The sequence below is a fragment of the Sciurus vulgaris genome, assembly GCF_902686455.1.
Source record: "Sciurus vulgaris genome assembly, chromosome: 14".
Taxonomy (NCBI): Eukaryota; Metazoa; Chordata; class Mammalia; order Rodentia; family Sciuridae; genus Sciurus; species Sciurus vulgaris.
In genome coordinates, this window is record NC_136475.1 from 20,184,688 (window position 1) to 20,205,121 (window position 20,434).

Consider the following 20,434-nt stretch of genomic DNA (forward strand, 5'->3'; position numbering starts at 1 on the left):
GTGAATAGTGCTGCAATGAACATGCAAATGCAAATGTCTTTTTGACATACTAATTTCGTTTTCTCGGGGTAGATACCCAGTACTGGGATGGCTGAATCATATGCTAGTTCCATTTGTAACATTTTGTAATGGGCTGACAGATCTGACTCCATGAGAATGTTATAGGCCAGGCTAAGGGAAATGACTAAACAGACTCCATTTTGCTCTGAGACTCCATGTTATGTAGGAAATAAGCTTCTCCCATGGGAACACCCCCCCTCTGTGCCCATCATCAGTTACTTGGTGTGACATGTTTAATAATATACAATGGCAACTCCTATGTAGTAACGAATTGCTCTCTTTTGATTCCTATTACTCCTAAACAATGTACCATGTGAACAGTGATTGTGTGGATATTAGCAACCATTCTTTAGTTTGTACCTAGGTAAGGGTCATTTTGACCCACTTCCCCCTCTGTCGATGATCTCATGATGTTAGTTTGTAATTTTGAATCATAGCAACAGACACTTATGATTGATGTGATTTTTGGTATAAGAACCCCTACAACCCTGTGGTCGGTGCTGTTCTCCCAATAGCCATTTTTTGGGGCATTGTGTGAGACAGTCAGCCGGCCGGCTTAATAAAGACTCAAATTTGGACTTCTCAGTGGTGATTGGGCTGTTCTTAAGTTGCGCCCCATAACAGTTTTAAGGAACCTCCATACTGTTTTCCATAATGGCTCCCCACCAACAATGTGCAAGGGGTCCCTTTTCTCCACATGTTCACCAGCACTTGTTATCTTTAGTTTTGTTGATAATAACCATTCTTATTGCCATGAGATGATACCTCACTGTTTCGATTTGCATCACCCTAATGATTAGTGATGTTGAAACTTTTTTTCATATTGGTCATTTATATGTCTTCTTTCGAGAAATAGAGATCTATTGATCATTTTAAAATCAGATTGATTTTTTTTTTTTTTTTTTTTTTTTTTTTGCTATTGAATTTTTAGAGTTTCTTATATGTTAACCGGGTGACTGTGGTGCACACCTATAATCCCAGCGGATCAAAAGTTCAAAGTCAGCCTCAGCAAAAGCAAGGTACTAACAGAATAGGGCTGGGGATGTGGTTCAGTGATCAGGTGCCCCTGAGTTCAATCTCCAGTACCAAAAAAAAAAAAGTTTCTTATATATTTTTTGATATAGACCTTTTATCAGATGTATAGTTTGCAAATATTTCTCTCATTCTGTAATTTATCTCTGCACTCTCTTGATTGTTTCCTTTGCTGAAAGATTTCTAGTTTGATATAATCTCATTTGTCTATTTTTGCTTGTTTTCTGAGCTTTTAGTCTTGCCCCCACTCCCCCCCAAAAATCCTTGCCCATCATTCCAGTGTCCTGAAATGTTTCTCCTATGTCAACTTCTCCTCCTCCTCTTCCTCCTCCCCCTCCTCCTCCTCCTCCCCCTCCTCCTCCTCCTCCTCCTCCTCCTCCCCCTCCTCCTCCTCCTCCCCCTCCTCCTCCTCCCCCTCCTCCTTCTCCTCCTCCCCCTCCCCTCTTATGCCTTTTTCTAGTAGTTTCAGTTTCAGATCTTACATTCAGTTTGAGTTGATTTTTATTACTGGTGAGAGATAGAGGTCTGGTTTTATTCTTCTGTGAGAATATTCAATTTTTCCAGCATCATTTGTTGAAAATATTGTCCTGTCTCCAACATGTGTCTTTAGCACCTTTGTTGAGAATCAGTTAACTATAGACTTGTGGGCTTACTTCTAGACTCTCTATTCTGTTCCACTGGTATGTGTCTGTTTTTATGCCAGTACCATGCTTTTTCCATTACTACACTTTTGTAGTATGTTTTGAAGTTGGATAGTATAAAGCCTCCTGCTTTGGTCTTTTTGCTCAGGATTACTTTGTCTTTCTTTTTTTTTTTGTTGTTTTATTTTTGTGGTTCCATATACATTTTAGAATTGTTTTTTCTAGTTTTGCAAAGAATGTCATTGGCATTTTGATAGGAATTGCTTTGAATGGCTAAATCTCTGTAGATAGGGTGACATTTTAGTAATATTGATTCTTCCAATCCATGAACATGGGATGTCTTTCCACTTTCTTATATCCTCTTCACATTTTTTTCAGCAATGTTTTATAATTTTTATTGTACAGCTCTTTTACCTTTTTGTTTAAATTTATGCATAGTCATTTTATTTTATTTTCTATAGCTATTGTAAATAGGATTTCTTTTTTGATTTCTGTTTCAGATAGTTCACTATTGGTATATAGCAACACTACTGATTTTTGTATGTTGATTTTGTATCCTGCTTCTCTGTTGAATTCATTTATTAGTTCCAATAGTTTTGGACAAAGTCCCTAGGGTTTTCTATTGTAAAAGATCATGTATCTTCAGAGATAAATTTCTTCTTTTCTAATTTGGATGCCCTTTATTTCTATCTCTTGCCTGATTTCTCTGACTAGGGCTCCCAGCACTATGTTTATGTTGAATAAAAATGATGATAATGAACAATCTTAGATATTCCAGATCTTAGAAATCTTTCAACTTTTTCCCATTCAGCATATTAGTTGTTGACTTATTGTAAGTGGCCTTTATTACATTGTGGTATGTTCATTCTAAATGTAATTTGTTCAGCATTTTTATCTGTTATTTGATTAGCTCAATTTCATCAATCCTGTTTGATTGAGATTATGTGGTTAATATATCTGGGGTTTGTACAAAGTGTATTCCACTTGACTCTTCCTCTTGGAATTTTGGAATTGATGATTTTACTACTTAATAAGTACAAATTTTACCCTGTCAGTCTGGTGATATAAATATTTCTTTATTTACTTTGAAATAAAGTTCCATCAACTGCATTTTATCCTGGAAATGTATTAATGAAATACATTAGATTGAGCCAGTCCTCTTTATAATATAAAGCTGCTACCCTGCCCTTTCTGCTGCGGTCATTTCCCTGCCTCCCAACCACTTGTCAGTCTGTGAACATCCTAGCTAGCTATTGGTTCATCAGTCAGCTTGCAAGTATCCTTCTCTCTCTCTTCTCCTGTCCTCACTTTCATGCTGTCTCCTCCATTTCTCTCTCTCCTGTGCGTGCACCCTTTCTCTTTTCCTCTCATTTTCTCTCTTACCCAGCAGGGAGACACTCTGTTTGCTTAATAAACTCCCTTATGTGAATTCCTGTGTCTGGCATGGTTTCCTGGGTTCTTACATTGGTGCCATGACTCGGGTGGGATCTTCCACTGTCTCTTAAGCAAGTGGAACCCCATCGGAAGCCCCAGTGCCCCCTGGACACAGCCTCACCTTCCATTTACCCAGATGGTCTGCTCTGCTCTGCATTCATCACCGGACTTCAGATTGGTGAGTTCCCTAGGTGGTCTCCCCAGGTTGATTTAAACACCCCTCTGCCGACCTGAGAAGCGACTGTCGAGTTTCCAGTGCCCTCAAGGCAGCTGAGGGGTGGGGGACCCCCAACCACTACTTTTATACTTACAGCTGCCCCCTTAGTCGGTCTCATCTGCTGGGTGGGTTCCTGATTTTATGGTGGAGATTTTCTCTCAGGGTTGAAGCTCGTCTTCACGCTCACGCTCGCACTCACACTCAAAAACCCTGACGTCAGGTCCTCAACCCTTCTTGACTTTTGCCTGGCCCACACTGATGCTTGGGTGACAACACCATCATTGTGCTGCCTCCTCGTCTCCAGCCGACTACTCTGGCCTCAGGATGCCCTGGCCACAGACTCGGCTGTATCAGTCTCCACCATGGGATCTGGGTCCTCCATTCTGGCAGATTCACCCCTGGGAACCCTTTGCCTGATCCCCAGCTTAAAGCCATCAAAATTTATTTGTGTACCCTCTAGATAATCAATCCAAAATGGCCACGTAATGGCTCACAGCTTCTGTGAGTGAGTGGGCAGATGGAAAGGGGTTCCTTATCTCAAGTCTCTTCTTTCTTGCTTCTTGGCTCTTCCTGCAAACTCAAACACTTCCTTTTATCTTCTTCTCCCCCTCTTAATCCCTCCTCCTCCGCCAACTTGGACTCAGCTCTGTTTCTGCTTCCATTCCCCTGCCCAGCTCACCTAGTCCTCCTGCCAGGAGGTCCTGCATACGCTGGTATGGAGGGAGTAACCAGCACAACAATCAGTGGCATATCCCAGTAAGGAGTATTATATAGCAACCCCATTCCTCAAAAGTATTGGGAGATAATGTTTCACAATTTTCTGCATCCAAACCTGAATTGATTACTAACCAGGGAAAAGGGTTAAAATGCCCTAGGCATCAAGTTTCTGATAGAACCTGTTAGCTCCTTTCAGATCTCAGTCAAGGCTTACACTGAAATGTAAATGGAGAAAGCCAGAAGGCGCAGTGGGAGACCAGTCTCAAACCCAAGGGAAAAAAAAGTGTCCATTTTAAATTTCTCCTGGGCTACAACACACAACACTTTATCTCTCCTTCTCACCTCTTCTCTCTGCCCTTCTCCTTCTCACTCTCTCATGCTATAATTAATGGCCATTATCATTTTTCTTCTAGGACTCTTGTTTTCTTAAATGCTATATTTTTGAGCTCACAATTTTGATCCTACATACCTAGGTTAATGATTTTTGATCAGTTCTTTTTATTCAACTCTAAAGTTAATTTTGAACATCTGTTACATCGCAATGGAGATAAACATTACAAGGCCTTTGCTTTTGTGTTAAATATAAGCATGCATAAAATTAAAATTTAAAAAAACGGATCCAAATACTTTTAATTCACATGATTTAAAAAGGTTCAATTTATGTGTGTTTTTTTTTTTTCCTTCTCATTTGAGTGGCCGGGGATTTGAACCGAGGTCCTTGTGCATGCTAGGCGAGCGCTCTCCAAAAGGAGCTATTTCTTCAGCTCCAAAAGGTTCAATTTAAATTGGGTAAACTACCTGTCATCAATAGTGTATATGTAAATGTATTTCTAAAGGTTAGTGAGAGCCCGAATTGTTTTAAGGTTAATATAGTGAAGCATGAAAGCATTTTGCTACTTTGCCACACAAAAGGAAAGTTAAAACCTCTCTCAGCCTTTCTTTGATTCATGTTTTAGATATAATGTTAAATTGTGTTAACTAATGTTCATATAGACTCAACAATCAATATATGTAAACTTCTTAAAATGACATTTAAGAAAGAGTGTAATGCGCAGTAGCAAAAATGGGACAATAGTGACTGAGATTGGGGTCTCTGACCTCATGACTGTGGCATGCCTGGTGCCTGGGAGTGTTCCTGTGCAGGGGCACAAGATGCCTAACTGCTGTGGCAGTACCCTCCCTGGGGAGGCTCTATACAGGAGTCCTATCAGCTCTGACATTGATCTCAGGCACACAGCTCTTGGGCAGGAAGGAATTCTTTTGCTAGATAACCAGTGTTTCATCAGCTCCCGTCTCTGGTTCCTGCCCAGCTTACAGTAACTGTGGACAGTGGACTTCCTTGAGAGCTACACAGAGCTCCTAACATTGCACTTTGCAGCTGTGAAAAAAACTTATGTAGATGTCCTAGTCTCTGTAACTTTCCTGAAAACAAAGAATAATGCTTATATACGTATACAAAGATTGCTGACATAACTCTTTTTTTATTGCATAATATAATTTTGTTTTAGATATTAAAATAAGTTTAAGCTTGAGAAACAAAGCACAAACAGCATATCCAAATTGTATTGTTCTTGTAAGTACCATAAAATATTTGAACTCATTTTCACTAGTAAATATTTCCTTTTTTAAGATTATTTATTTATTTTAATTAAAAATTATATATTTACATAGGGTAATCTTGTTTGATTCATTCTGTTATTTTTTCCCTTCCCCTCCACCCCTCCCACCCCTCTTTTCCCTCTATACAGTCCTTCCTTCTTCCATTCTTACCACCCTCCTTATCCCTAACCCTAAACCTAACCCTAACCCTAACGCTAACCCCTCCTAACCCCCCCTTATATGTCCTCATCCACTTATCAGCGAGATCATTTGTCCTTTAGTTTTTTGAGATTGGCTTATCTCACTTAGCATGATATTCTCCAATTTCATCCATTTGCCTGCAAATGCCATAATTTTATCATTCTTCATGGGGGAGTAATATTCCATTGTATATATATGCCACAGTTTCTTTATCCATTCATCAACTGAAGGGCATGTAGGTTGGTTCCACAATCTGGCTATGGTGAATTGAGCAGTTATGAACATTGATGTGGCTATATCTCTGTAGTATGCTGATTTTAAGTCCTTTGGGTATAGGCCAAGGAGTGGGATAGCTGGGTCAAATGGTGATTCCATTCCAAGCTTTCTAAGGAATCTCCATACTGCTTTCCAGAGTGGCTGCACTAATTTGCAACCCCACCAGCAATGTATGAGTGTACCTTTTTCCCCACATCCTTGCCAACACCTATTGTTGCTTGTGTTCTTGATAATCACCATTCTAATTGCGGTGAGATGAAATCTTAGGATAGTTTTGATTTGCATTTCTCTTATTACTAGAGATGTTGAACATTTTTTCATATATCTGTTGATTGCTTGTACATCTTCTGTGAAGTGTCTGTTCATTTCCTTAGCCCTTTGTTGATTGGATTATTTGTATTCTTGGTGTAGAGTTTTTTGAGTTCTTTATAGATTCTGGAAATTAGTGCTCTATCTGAAGTATGAGTGGCAAAGATATTCTCCCACTCTGCAGGCTCTCTCTTCACATTACTGATAGTTTCCTTTGCTGAGAGAAAGCTTTTTAGTTTGAATCTATCCCAGGGGTTGATTCTACCTTTATTTCTTGTGGTATGGGAGTCCTGTTAAGGAAGTCTGATCCTAAGCCAACAAGTTGAAAGTTTGGACCTACTTTTTCTTCTATAAGATGCAGGGTCTCTGGTCTGATTCCGAGGTCCTTGATCCATTTTGAGTTGATTTTTGTGCAGGGTGAGAGATAGGGATTTAGTTTCATTCTGTTGCATATGGATTTCCAGTTTTCCCAGCACCATTTGTTGAAGAGGCTATCTTTTCTCCATTGCATATTTTTGGCACCTTTGTCTAGTATGAGAAAATTGTATTTATTTGGATTTGTGTCCATGTCCTCTATTCTTTACCATTGATCTACCTGTCTATTTTGGTACCAATAGCATGCCGTTTTTGTTACTATTGTAGTATATTTGAAGATCTGGTATTGCGATACCCCCTGCTTCGCTCTTTCTACTGAGAATTGCTTTAGCTATTCTGGGTTTTTTATTCTTCCAGATGAATTTCATAATTGCTTGCTCTATTTCTGTAAGGTACATCATTGAGATTTTAATTGGAATTGCATTGAATCTGTATAGCACTTTTGGTAGTATGGCCATTTTGACAATATTAATTCTGCCTATCCAAGAACATGGGAGATCTTTCCATCTTCTAAGGTTTTCTTTAATTTCTTTCTTTAGTGTTCTGTAGTTCTCATTGTAGAGGTCTTTCACCTCTTTTGTGAGATTGATTCCCAAGTATTTTAATTTTTTCGATGCTATTGTGAATGAAGTAGTTTTCCTAATTTCTCTTTCTGAAGATTCATCACCTATGTATAAAAATGCATTGGATTTATGAGCATTGATCTTGTAACCTGCTACTTTACTGAATTCACTTATGAGTTCTAAGAGGTTTCTGGTGGAATTTCCAGGTTCCTCTAAATATATAATCATGTCATCAGCGAACAGGGATAGTTTGAGTTCCTCTTTTCCAATTCGTATCCCTTTAATTTCTTTGGTCTGTCTAATTGTTCTGGCTAGAGTCTCAAGAACAATGTTGAATAGAAGTGGTGAAAGAGGGCATCCCTGTCTTGTTCCAGTTTGTAGGGGGAATGCTTTCAGTTTTTCACCATTTAGAATAATATTGGCCATGGGCTTAGTGTAGATGGCCTTTACAATGTTAAGGAATGTTCCCACTACCCCAATTTTCTCTAGTGTTTTGAGCATGAAGGGATGCTGTATTTTATTGGATGCTTTTTCTGCATCTATTGAAATAATCATGTGATTCTTAACTTTTAGTCTGTTGATATGGTGAATGACATTTATTGATTTTTGGATGTTGAACCAACCTTGCATCCCTGGGATGAAACCCACTTGATCGTGGTGCACTATCTTTTTAATATATTTTTGTATGCGATTTGCTAAAATTTTGTTGAGAATTTTTGCATCGATGTTCATTAAGGATATTGGTCTGAAATTTTCTTTCCTTGATGTGTCTCTGTCTGGTTTAGGTATCAGGGTGATATTGGCTTCATAGAATGAGATTGGGAGGGTTCCCTCCTCTTCTATTTTATGGAATACTTTGAGAAGTATTGGAATGAGCTCTTCTTTAAAGGTTTTGTAGAACTTGGCTGAGAACCCATCTGGTCCCGGACTTTTCTTTGTTGGTAAACTTTTGATGACCTCTTCTATTTCATTGCCTGAAATTGATTTATTTAAGTTGTGTATGTCCTCCTTGTTCAGTTTAGGTAATTCTAAACTGAATTACCTGTCTCTAGAAACTTGTTGATGTCTTTGAGGTTTTCTGTTTTGTTGGAGTATAGATTTTCAAAATACCTTCTAATTATGTTTTGTATTTCACTCATGTCTGTTGTGATATTTCCTTTTTCATTCAGAATTTTAGTAATTTAAGTTTTCTCCCTCTTTCTCTTCGTTAGCATGGCTAAGGGTTTATCAATTTTGTTTATTTTTTCAAAGAACCAACTATTTATTTTGTTAATTTTTCCGATTGTTTCTTTTGTTTCAATTTCATTGATTTCAGCTCTGAGTTTAACTATTTCCTGTCTTCTACTACTTTTGGTGCTGGTCTGTTCTTCTTTTTCTAGGGCTTTGAGCTGTAGTGTTAAGTCGTTTATTTGTTGATTTCTACTTCTTTTGTTGAATGCCCCCCATGAAATAAATCTTCCTCTAAGTACTGCTTTCATAGTGTCCCACAGATTTTGATATGATGTGACTTTGTTCTCGTTTACTTCTAAAAATTTTTTTATTTCCCTCCTGATGTCTTCTGTTATCCATTCATCATTTAATAGTGTATTATTTAATCTCCAGGTATTGGAGAAATTTCTGTTTTTTATTCTGTGATTTATTTCTGATTTCAATCCATTATGATCTGATAGAGTACAAGGTAGTATCTCTATCTTCTTGTATTTGCTAACAGTAGCTTTGTGACATAAAATATGGTTTATTTTAGAAAAGAATCCATGTGCTGCTGAGAAGAAAGTGTATTCGTTCTTTGTTGGATGGTATATTCTATATAAGTCAGTTAAGTCTAAATTGTTGATTGTGTTATTGAGATCTATGGTTTCTTTATTCAATTTTTGTTTGGACGATCTATCCAGCGGTGAGAGAGGTGTGTTAAAATCACCTAGTATTATTGTGTTGTGGTCTATTTGATTTCTGGAATTGAGAAGGATTTGTTTGATGTACATGGATGAGCCAATGTTTGGGACATAGATATTTATGATTGTTATGTCTTGCTGATTTATGCTTCCCTTAAGCAGTATGTAATGTCCTTCTTTATCCCTTCTGACTAGTTTTGGCCTGAAGTCCACATTATCTGAAATGAGGATGGATACTCCAGCTTTATTGCTGTGTCCGTGTGCATGGTATGTTTTTTCCCATCCTTTCACCTTTAGTCTATGAGTATCTCTTTCTATGAGATGAGTCTCTTGCAGGCAGCAAATTGTTGGATTTTTCTTTTTAATCCATTCTGCCAGTCTATGTCTTTTGATTGTTGAGTTCAGGCCATTAACATTCAGGGTTATTATTATAATATGATTTGTATTCCCAGTCATTTGACTCATTTTTGTTTTCTGACATGATTTGGTTTCCCCTTTATTTGGCTATTCCTTTAGGCTAGTTCCTCCCATTGCTGATTTGCATTGTTGCTTTTCATCTCTTCCTCATGAAATATTTTGCTGAGAATGTTCTGCAATCCTGGCTTTCTTTTTGTAAATTCCTTTAGCTTTTGTTTTTCATGGAAGGATCTTATTTCATCGTCAAATCTGAAAGTAAGTTTTTCTGGGTATAAGATTCTTGGTTGGCATCCATTTTCTTTCAGGGCTTGGTAAATGTTGTTCCAGGCCCTTCTAGCTTTTAGGGTCTGGATTGAAAAATCTTCTGATATTCTTATTGGTTTTCCCCTGAATGTAATTTGATTCTTTTCTCTCACAGCCTTTAAGATTCTGTCTTTATTTTGTATGTTAGGTATTTTCATTATAATGTGCCTTGGTGTGGGTCTGTTGTAATTTTGTGTATTTGGAGTCCTATAAGCCTCTTGAACTTGATTTTCCATTTCATTCTTCAGATTTGGGAAATTTTCTGATATTATTTCATTGAATAGATTGTTCATTCCTTTGGTTTGTTTCTCTACGCCTTCCTCAATCCCAATAATTCTTAAATTTGGCCTTTTCATGATATCCCATAATTCTTGTAGATTCTGTTCATGATTTCTTACCATCTTCTCTGGTCAACTTTGTTTTCAAGATTAAATATTTTGTCTTCAGTGTCTGGGGTTCTGTCTTCCAGGTCTTCTATCCTATTGGTTATGCTTTCTGTGGAGTTTTTAACTTGGTTTATTGTTTCTTTCATTTCAAGGATTTCTGTTTGTTTGTTTGTTTGTTTGTTTTTTCAGTATCTCTAACTCTTTATTGAAATGATCTCTTGCTTCCTGTATTTGGTCTTTTATCTGTCGATTGGTGCGATCATTCAATGCCTGCATTTGCTCTTTCATCTCATCATTCAGTGCATGCATTTGCTCTTTCTCCCATAATTCTTGTAGATTCTGTTCATGATTTCTTACCATCTTTTCTGTTTGGTCAACTTTGTTTTCAAGATAAAATATTTTGTCTTCAATATCTGAGGTTCTGTCTTCCAGGTGTTCTATCCTACTGGTTATGCTTTCTATGGAGTTTTTAACTTGGTTTATTGTTTCCTTCATTTCAAGGATTTCTGTTTGTTTGTTTTTTTCAGTATCTCTAACTCTTTATTGAAATGATCTCTTGCTTCCCGTATTTGGTCTTTTATCTGTTGATTGGAGTGATCATTTAATGCCTGCATTTGCTCTTTCATCTCCTCCTTCAGTGCCTGCATTTGCTCTTTCATCTCCTCGTTTGCTTCCCTGATTGTTTTAATTATGTACATTCTGAACTCTCTTTCTGACATTTCTTCTGCTGTGCTGTCATTGGGTTTTATTGATATAGTATCTAGGTTTGTTTGGGACATTTTCTTCCCTTTTTTTCTCATATTGGTCAGATATCAGTGGGACTTTGTGACTTTGCAGAGTTCTTCTATTGGCTTATATTGTCCCTATAGATTTCCAGTGTATCACCTTCCTGCCTTCAGTAGCCTGAAGCCTTGGAGTAACTAGATAATGCAGTGCTTCCAAGGAAAGCTGCCCCTAGCATGCTACTGTTTCCAGGACTTGGAGCTGGCTCTGTGTGGAAAGGCTCTCACTGGGGGGTCTGCTCTGAGAAGCTAGCCTGGAAAGGCGCTTCCTGCTGGAGGGGGCCGGGCTGCGGGCTGCTTGGGGAAGTCTCTGGCTGCCCTGTCCTGGTCCCTGAAGCAACCTGTGGTCAGGAACTCGCCGCCCTCGTTCAGGGACTTGAAGCTTGGTTCTGTTCAGAAAGGCTCTCACTGGGGGGCCTGCTCTGAGATGCTGGAGAATTTGGCCCTGTGGGAGGAGCCCACCGCCAGAGTGCGCAGGGCTGCCTGGGGAGGACTCTAGCTCTCTGCCCTACTCTAATAAGCCACCTGAATCCGGGCCTGCCGCCCAGGCAGCGCTTCACCAGGTGGGGGAGACTCATCCCGTGGCTCTATTTTAGTCCGAGTCTCTCAATGCCTCCCCTTGTTGAATCCTGGCTTCTGGAGCGACTGGAGATGCAGTCACCCTCTAGTCCACCATCTTGGATCGCCCCCTCACATAACTCTTTAGATCTGCATTTCCATCAGAGAACAGAGCTCCATCTGATCTCAGCTTAATCTTCAAAATCTGTGTTTATAACATTTTACCCAAGATTTGTGAAGAGCCCCACCTCACCCTGCTGCATGATAGAATGGCTCCAAAGTAAGCCAGACTTTAACTCATTTAAAGTTGTTTTCAAAAATTTAATATTTGTTGTAAAGATTACTGTGACCTCAAACAGCAGATATAATGAATAACTCAGCCAAAATTCAAGATAGCTGTTGCACAAACTGAATGTTTTACTGTTGGTGATTCCATTTTGTATTTTCCTTGTAAACTCTAATTGTTGCCTGATAAATATTTTGCAGAAGTACTGCTTTAAGAGCAAACACCATAAATTAACTTGAATTCATTGGCATGTTCCAGATTCTGCAACATTTAACCAATCTTACTTCAGTACTCATGTCTTTTTGTTCTTCTCTCATAGGAGCACCCACCCCTAGATGCCTTTACAACCTGCTCTTCCCCAACCAGACTTCTACCATGGACTCCTCCATTGACCCGATTTCTAAAAAGGGAACTCCAAACTGCTTGCCCCACCCTGCCCCCTTCCAACTCGAAGAAGCCAGAGCAGTTGTCATCCCTCTTTCCCTACAGCAGTAAAGGAGTTCCTAAAATTAGAGGGGGGAATGAAGCCAGAATTGGGGACAGGCAGTTAGTGGAGAAATAGGGGATCTGTCAAATCGAGGAAATGAAGTCCATGAAGGCCATCTGCCTCTGGAAGTCTGGAAGTTGAAGACTGCCCCTGGGAGAATGGACTTTTTACATCTCACCTGCAAAACCAGGCCTAGTCACGTAGGCAGGAAGGAGCGATAAGGCAGGAAAGAACTGGAGAACAAGATTTTCTTATAAAAACAGAAATGGGGGAATGTAATACAAAGCTGCTCCCCACCCTTTCCATTGCATCACAACCTAGCTTGTCAGTCTGAAAGCTGCTCTCCCTGCCCTTTCTGCTGCAGCCATTTCCCTGCCTCCCAACTACTTGTTAGTCTGTGAACATCCTAGCTAGCTATTGGTTCATCAGTCAGCTTGCAAGTATCCTTTTCCTTTATCCAGTCCCGTTAGCCTGGCGGAATACAACTGCTTAAGGGTAGCTTCCCCGCCATCTTTTCTCATGCTTTCTCTCCCCTACTCACTTGCTTTCTCTCTCCTCCTTACTTTTCCACTCTCTCTTGTACACACTCTTTCTCTTTTCCTCTCATTTTCTCTCTTACCCTGCATGGAGACACTCTGTTTGCTTAATAAACCCTCTTATGTCAATTCCTGTGTCCAGTGTGGTTTTCTGGGTTCTTACACTCTTGACTTGGAAGACTTGGCCTAAATAAATAATTTCAAAGCAGGAATATATGTTAAAAATATTTGTAGAAATGTAATTTACGTATATGTGTGTGTAATTATATATGTGTGTGTGTATGTGTGTATAACTTTATATATGTGTGTAAATTATTTTAAATTATCAGAAACCTGTTTTGTATCAATGGATGATTCAGCATTAAACTTTGATGGTCCACTTGAGAACATATTATGCAAACCTTAGCACAATAAATGTGACAACTGTCTAGACATAGGGAAATGTTAAATGAATATTATTCAGTGAATATAAATAACAATATTACACATTCACTCGGAATCTAGCCATGAAGAGATTGTCACTTTAAGAAAGAGGTCATGACCACTTCTTGGTCTATTACCCCGATGAATAAGTGACTACCCCCCAAAATTGGCAGGTGCCAGGGATGGGGCAGGAGTGAGTGGTGTTGCTGAGCCATCTGGACTCTCCTGGGCTGGAGAAGATCGGGAGCAGAGCCGCGAATCTGATTACATTCCTGGGAGCTTGGATTTATAGGAAAGGACTTAGTGAAAATTAGTGAGTTTAATTTGGCTCGGTTACAGATCTGCATAGCTCCAACCCTTGTATTAAAAAAGAGAGGGTCTGAGCTGGGAGCAATGCAGACAAGCAGAAGATTTTTGGTTGATGTGGTGGAGAGTTTCTGAGAACACGGAGCATTCTCCTGGCAGGGGAGCCCTGGGCAGTGGGTTCTGGAACTGTGCACACCAGGTTCACATGCATTGCCAGGGCTGCAGTGTTCAGCAGCCAGGTCATGCAGCATTGCCTGCTGCTGTGATTCTGGGATAGATACAAGAGCAGAGATGATGAGCACAAGCAGCCCACCCCAGGAGGACAGGCAGGTCCCTTCTCCAATATTTGATATCCTTTCCCCACTGCATAAAAAAGACTGAGAGTAACCCTGGGGTAGGGTCCAAGCAAAGCCCCAGTAACCTTGAAGTGATTGAACTGTGAATGGCAGACTTAAATTTTGAATTGTAGATGAGTTGAAAAATGTTTGCTTTATTCTTAGATATCACCACCAGTTAACACTGGTCACCTCTGATGTTCAGCTAGGTCACTTAAAGGACCAATGAAGTCCCTGCATGAAAAGAGAGCCCTTGCACCTCCCATTCTACAGGGTCTCATGGTCTGGGGCATGGCAGGGCCTGGAGGCTGAGGTTCTCCCAGGTTAGGGTCATGGCTCCCTCTCTGGGGATCCTTCCACCCTCTCCCCAGGTCCATCACCTTAAGGAGCAGCTCTCTGAGTGCCAGCATTTCCCCCAGTCAAACCAACTCTCTCTTTTCTTCTTTCCTACTTCATCTCCTACTAATTCTCCTAGTGATAATCATTGTAAGCCTTACAGTCATCTTTTCTACCTAAAACCCATTTAGAACATTTTATATTTGCAGTTAACTTGTTAGTTTTCATATCCTGTGAGATTAGTTCATCATAATGCAATGATAGCAAACACATATTGAATTTGATATGCCAGGTGGAGTACTTTATATTTATTACTTAATTTAATTCTCATAGCAATTCTAAGAGCAACAAATTACTGTTATCCTCATTTACAAAAGACAAAATGGAGGCATAGAGAAGTGACTTGACATTCCATTTCAGTCACCACGCAGGTGACTGAGAAAAGTGGAACACTATAGTGCTCACAGCATCAGCAAGTGATGCTGACCAGCAATGTGCAAATAAGGAAAACCATGAACAAACAGTTTCAAGGGAACCCCCAGGTAACAAGTTGAGTGACAAGCCAGGTTCAGGGTGAGTCTAAGCAAATAGTTTTAATTCTCTCTCTCCATTTTCATCCTTTCAGTAATCTTACAGAAACACCTACCGTAAGCACAAAGGACAGGACTTCGGGCTGGGTTTGTGGCTCAGTGGTAGAGCACTTGCCTAGCATGTGTGAGGCACTGGGTTAAATTCTCAGCACCATATAAATAAATAAACTAAAGATACTGTGTCCATCTACAACTAGAAAAAAAATTAAAAAAAAAAAAAAAAAGACAGGACCTCAGCGGATTCAGAGAAACCTCTATTCCTTCGCAGACTTGGGTGCGGTCGGGGCATATTTTTCGGATGTGAAAATGGCCCTCAGTTACAGAGGGGATTTTGGTTTTATAGGGCCCATCATTGGGAGCCGTGTACATGCAGTTTGACCATCAGGGGCTAGTTGTACAGGTTAAGACTTTAATTTAGGAAGGCAGTTGTAAAAAGGTTGAAACTCAGTGTTGTCTGGGGAGATAAGAGTTCAGATCCCAGGGATGAGTACTCAAATCTTGCCCATTGTTACTTGCTGTGCCTCCATTTAGGACTAATTTGCCATGGGGGAAGGTCAAGTTTTAGGGCCCAGCATCCGCCCCTTTCCCCAGGGCCCATTGTTATCAGAAAAGGAGCAGCTGGGAAGTTAATCCTTGGCTAGTTTCCCCTCCCTCCACCCGAGGGCACCTCTCTCCTTTTTTCTTCGGGGGCTACCTTACAGGAATATTATTTTCCATAACCCTTCACCTAAGGAAACAAACTTTGTCTGGTATTCTCCACACTTCTGACACTTAATATGTGAGTTTCCCTTCACATTAAACAATTGATCAGCTCTCTGGACACCAACGGGGTGTCCTACAGTTCAGTTGACACTATATGTAGTTTATTTGAACCCGCAGGTGAGGGCTCAGTCCCAAAAGACTCCTTCCCCCACCCCCACTTCAAATGCCAACCATAAGCGCCAGGTTGTGACCTGTATTTCCAATGAGCTGACTATGCATTGGGGATTCCATAACCCCTCCTCATACTCCATAATTTGCTCACAAAATTCAGAGAACATACACTCAACAGCTTATTATAAAGGATATTACAAAGGATAGAGATGAACAAGTACATAGATGAAGTACATAGGACAAAAATGGGAAAGCCTCAGTGCTTCTGTTGCTGGAGTTCAAAGTCAGAGGTCTGACTCTGGGGGTCCCAGTGAATAAAATGTGGTCACTTGCCCCCAATCCAAAAAGGGGTGGTGCAAATCAGGAAAATAACTTTAATTAGATGCTACACTAGGGAAGCAAGTGAGAGCACGCATCCCAGCATATGTGGGCTGGGGTGCTGAGATGAGTTTTACATTTAAATAGAGGAAGGACTGGGCCAGAGGAAGAGGTATGCATGATTAAGCAGCCTTGGTTAAACTGTGGACTGGCTGATCATTATCTCAGGTCTTGTTCTGCCAGGTGGCCGCAGAGAAGTGAGGGGTAGTCTCTGTTTGCTTCACAGGCTGTTTATCTATCCTACCTGTGATCCTGTTCCCATGAGATCATTGCTCTTGCTTGGTGGGAGCAGTCTCAGCATGGGGTGACCTATTGCAAGACTGCATGGTTCTAGGAAGGGGTCCGGCAATGCCTGGAGACTTCTGGGCCACATGCCAGGGCTCTGGAACAGGAAGTTGTAAAAGCTGGCAGTTGAATGTCCTTGCAAATCTTGAAAATACCTTAATTACTCTTACTTTGGTGTCTTCAACTGTAAAGGGGAAAATTACCAGCTTTAGATGAACACTCCTAAAATGATTAACTTGCCTCTATGCAAGAGGAAGAGGAATCAGACCCAAAGTTTAAAGTAATAAAAGAGACGGATGCAAAATAAAGGCAGAGATGCAGAGCTTTATCCTGTTTTTAGTTACCCATTGGGCATCTTAGGCACAAGTGAAGAGTCAGTGCTTTTTTTAACAAAATGTGAGAAATAGTTAAGTGGTCCATTTTCAAAATAAAGCATTTAGCCTTAATTGGGAAGTAAGATCAAATTGTAGTCTTTTTAACTATAGCCCTTCCCTTTGCCTGCCCCAATTTTAAAATGGACTATTTGCATAGACTGTAACCCTGAGCTCCTTCTATCAGGCTAAGGGGCAGCGCAGTGCTACCTGTGTTTGGTAGCACGCCCTTCTGGCAGACTAAAGTTTACCTTACCAACTACTTCCAAGTCTGGGTTTGTTATCTTGCTGTATTTTTACCAAAATGCAGCCTCTAATTCTGTTATAGTTCCATGTGTTCTCAACCTGGAAGCTCTCTTTACTTGCTTGTTAAGGGGTTTTAGGAGGGTCCATTACACAGGTGTGATTAATTAAATCATTGGACATAGGTGATTGAGCTCAACTTCCCTCTCCTAACCCTTTAATACTTGTATTTCTGGCAACCAAGTCACCTCCTTGAGGTGAAGGGGGCGTGTGGGCAAAAAGACAGTGTACGCAATGAATAACTGGGTCAGGAAGATGGGGGCTGATTCAAAGGAAATAAAATGCTAATACCTCCAGAGCATTTTCCTCTCCTCCAACCTGTTTTCAAGGTTACCTACCTCCAGGGAATTGTTCCTCCCTGCAGTGAGTTGTTAATGAACGCTCCCTGGGTGGCTTCCTTCCTGCCTGTACCCCTGGGAGGCTCCTTTCCCACCTTTGGGCCCACTTTCGGCCATGTAGGCAAGGGAGGAGGGGGCTTGAGAACAAAGGAAATCTCAAAGGTATAAAAGGGGTGGGACACCCCCACTCCTTGGGGCACCAACTTGGACCCCCTTCTCTGTGGAGGAGCCTCTGTCCCTCTCTCTGTTTCTGTTCTATCCTCTAAACAAAACTTTTTGCTTTGCCTTGGCATTTCTCGGGTGCTCAATCTTCAACACCTGATTCTCAACACCAGCATCATCATTAGTATACAAAAGACACTCGTCCCTGCAGAGATTCCAAGCGTCTTAGAAGTTCTTGTGTCGGGAACTAGGGACTAGGACCAAATATAACAAAGGATGCTGCTATGGTTTGGGTCTGAAATGTCCTCCAAGGGTTCATATGTTGAAGGCCTGGTCCCCAGTGCAGCAGTGTTCCGAGTGGGCTTTGGGAAGTGATTGGATCATCAGGGCTCTGACAGCATTATTGGGAGGTGGTGGAAACTTTAGGAGGTGGAGCCTTTTGGGAAGAGGTGGGTCACTGGAGGTGAGCCCTTGATGGGTATTGACGGGTATTCCCAAAAGACAGCTCCCCATGAAAAACGGAGGGACAGTGTGGCTGTGACTGGGAGCGTAAGGAATCCCACGAAAACCACATTGGACATGGGAAATCACATAAGGGAGTTTATTAAGCAAACAGAGTGTCTCCCTGCAGGGTAAGAGAGAAAATGAGAGGAAAAGAAAGGGAAAGAGAAAGGGCGCGTGCTAGAGAGTGGAAAAGTGAGTAGGAGACAGAAAGCAAGTGTGTAGGAGAGAAAAGCAAGAGAAAAGATGGCGGGGTAGCTACCGTGAAGCAGTTGAATTCCGCTGAGCTTACAGGGACCAATAACAGAGAAGGATACTTGCAAGCTGACTGATGAACCAATAGCTAGCTAGGATGTTCACAGACTGACAAGTAGTTGGGAGGCGGGGAAATGGCTGCACCGGAAAGGGCGGGGGAGCAGCTTGCAGACTGACAAGCTAGTTTGTGATGCAAGGGACAGGGCGGGGAGCAGCTTTGTATTACAGGGAGGAGGGAGGGGAAATTGGCCAAACACTAAACCTCTCCCAGTGCACCCTTCCCTAATGACAATGGGCCCTAAACTTAGACCTTCCCCCATGGCAAATTAGCCCTAAATGGAGGCGCAGCAAATACTGAAACTCTGGGAAACAATGGATCCCAGAATAAGAACAATGAGTTTCAACCTTTTTACAACCACCCGTGAAGGTTGATTACATCATTGTACCCTATAAACCCAAAATCCCCTCTGTAACTGGGGCCATCTTCCCCATCTGGAAAATGGGCCCCAAAGGCGTCTGAGTCCGCAAAGGAATAAAGGCTCCTCTGAATCCTTCTGAGGTCTGCCTCCCGACCTTTTGTGCTTACAGGTATGTCTTGTCCCCATTGCTCCCCTGCTAGCTTCCTGGCTGCTGCGAGGCGAGCAGCTTCCCTTCCCCATGCCCTCCTAGCCATGATGTGTAGCCTCTTCACAGGCCCTAAAACGATGGAGCCAGTCAGTTATGGACTGAACCTTCTGAAACCTGAGCCAAAGTCAGTCTCTCCTCTTCCTTTGTTTTTCACAGGTGTGATGTCACAATGACAGAAAATGGAATAACACACAAGCCTTTCACCCTTATCATTCAGGAAGTCATAAGGGCTTTAGAAGCTCTGTGCCAGGGACCAGGTGAAGGGACAACGGGTTAACAAGGCCGCAGCCATATTTCCCCTGCCATTAGGCTGCTGCCAATATTCTGCACCCCACTCCCACACACCATTTTACAACCTGGATTGTTAGCCTGTGAACTTCCTTGTCAGTCATTGGTCAGATTGTTATTAGCCCGTGAACTTCCACTACTTAAGAATAGCTCCCCCGACATATTCTCTCTCCCCTCTCCCCTCTCTCTCCTCTCTCTCCTGCTTCATAAAATCTCTTGTGTGAGTTCCTGCGTCCTGCGTGATTTTATGGGTGCTTCACCAGGGACAGAGACCAAATACTGATATCTTACTATGTCACATGTACAAAACATCAACTCCCTGTGGGGCTGGCAAGGATGTCCAGGTATCACTGCACCACAGGGTGCAACTTGGAAGGAGTCCCTGCCCTCCCAGGCAGCTTTGTCATGCAAACGACATCCCAAGTCCCGGTTTTCCTGGTTTTTAATACACTCCGCCACACCTAGGGATAAGTTTCAGGAAGCAAGTAAGATGTTTCTGAAGAGCCTCTACACATGGAGTGAGAAAGCAAAGTACAGCCCAGGCCTTGGGGCCACACAGCAGACTCACAGGCCTCTCAAGCCTTCGTGACTGCCAAAGGGAATGAAATACAGAAAATACTTAAAAGTCTGAGCAAATCCTTGTATAAAGAGATTTCCTCCAATTCCACACAGGGATCATTTGGCTCTCCGTGTCCATTCTAGGCCACCAGGTTGGAGGTGGAGGAGAGATTTGAATGCCATTGACTGAGGGACCCTTTGTTGACCTACCAAACTCCATTTTGCCTTCTCTCTCTCTTTCTCTCTCTGAGTCAGTTTCTCCTGCAGTCACCTTGGATTCCAGGAACAACAGGTTTGATGGATAAACATCTTGTGACAAGAGTGGAAACAACCCCCTAAGCAGCAGCAAATTTCTGAGCCTGACAAGACTCTGCATGGCCAATCCCAAGATAACGATCAACCAGGTCACAGCCTGGCCTAGAGCACCAGTTATG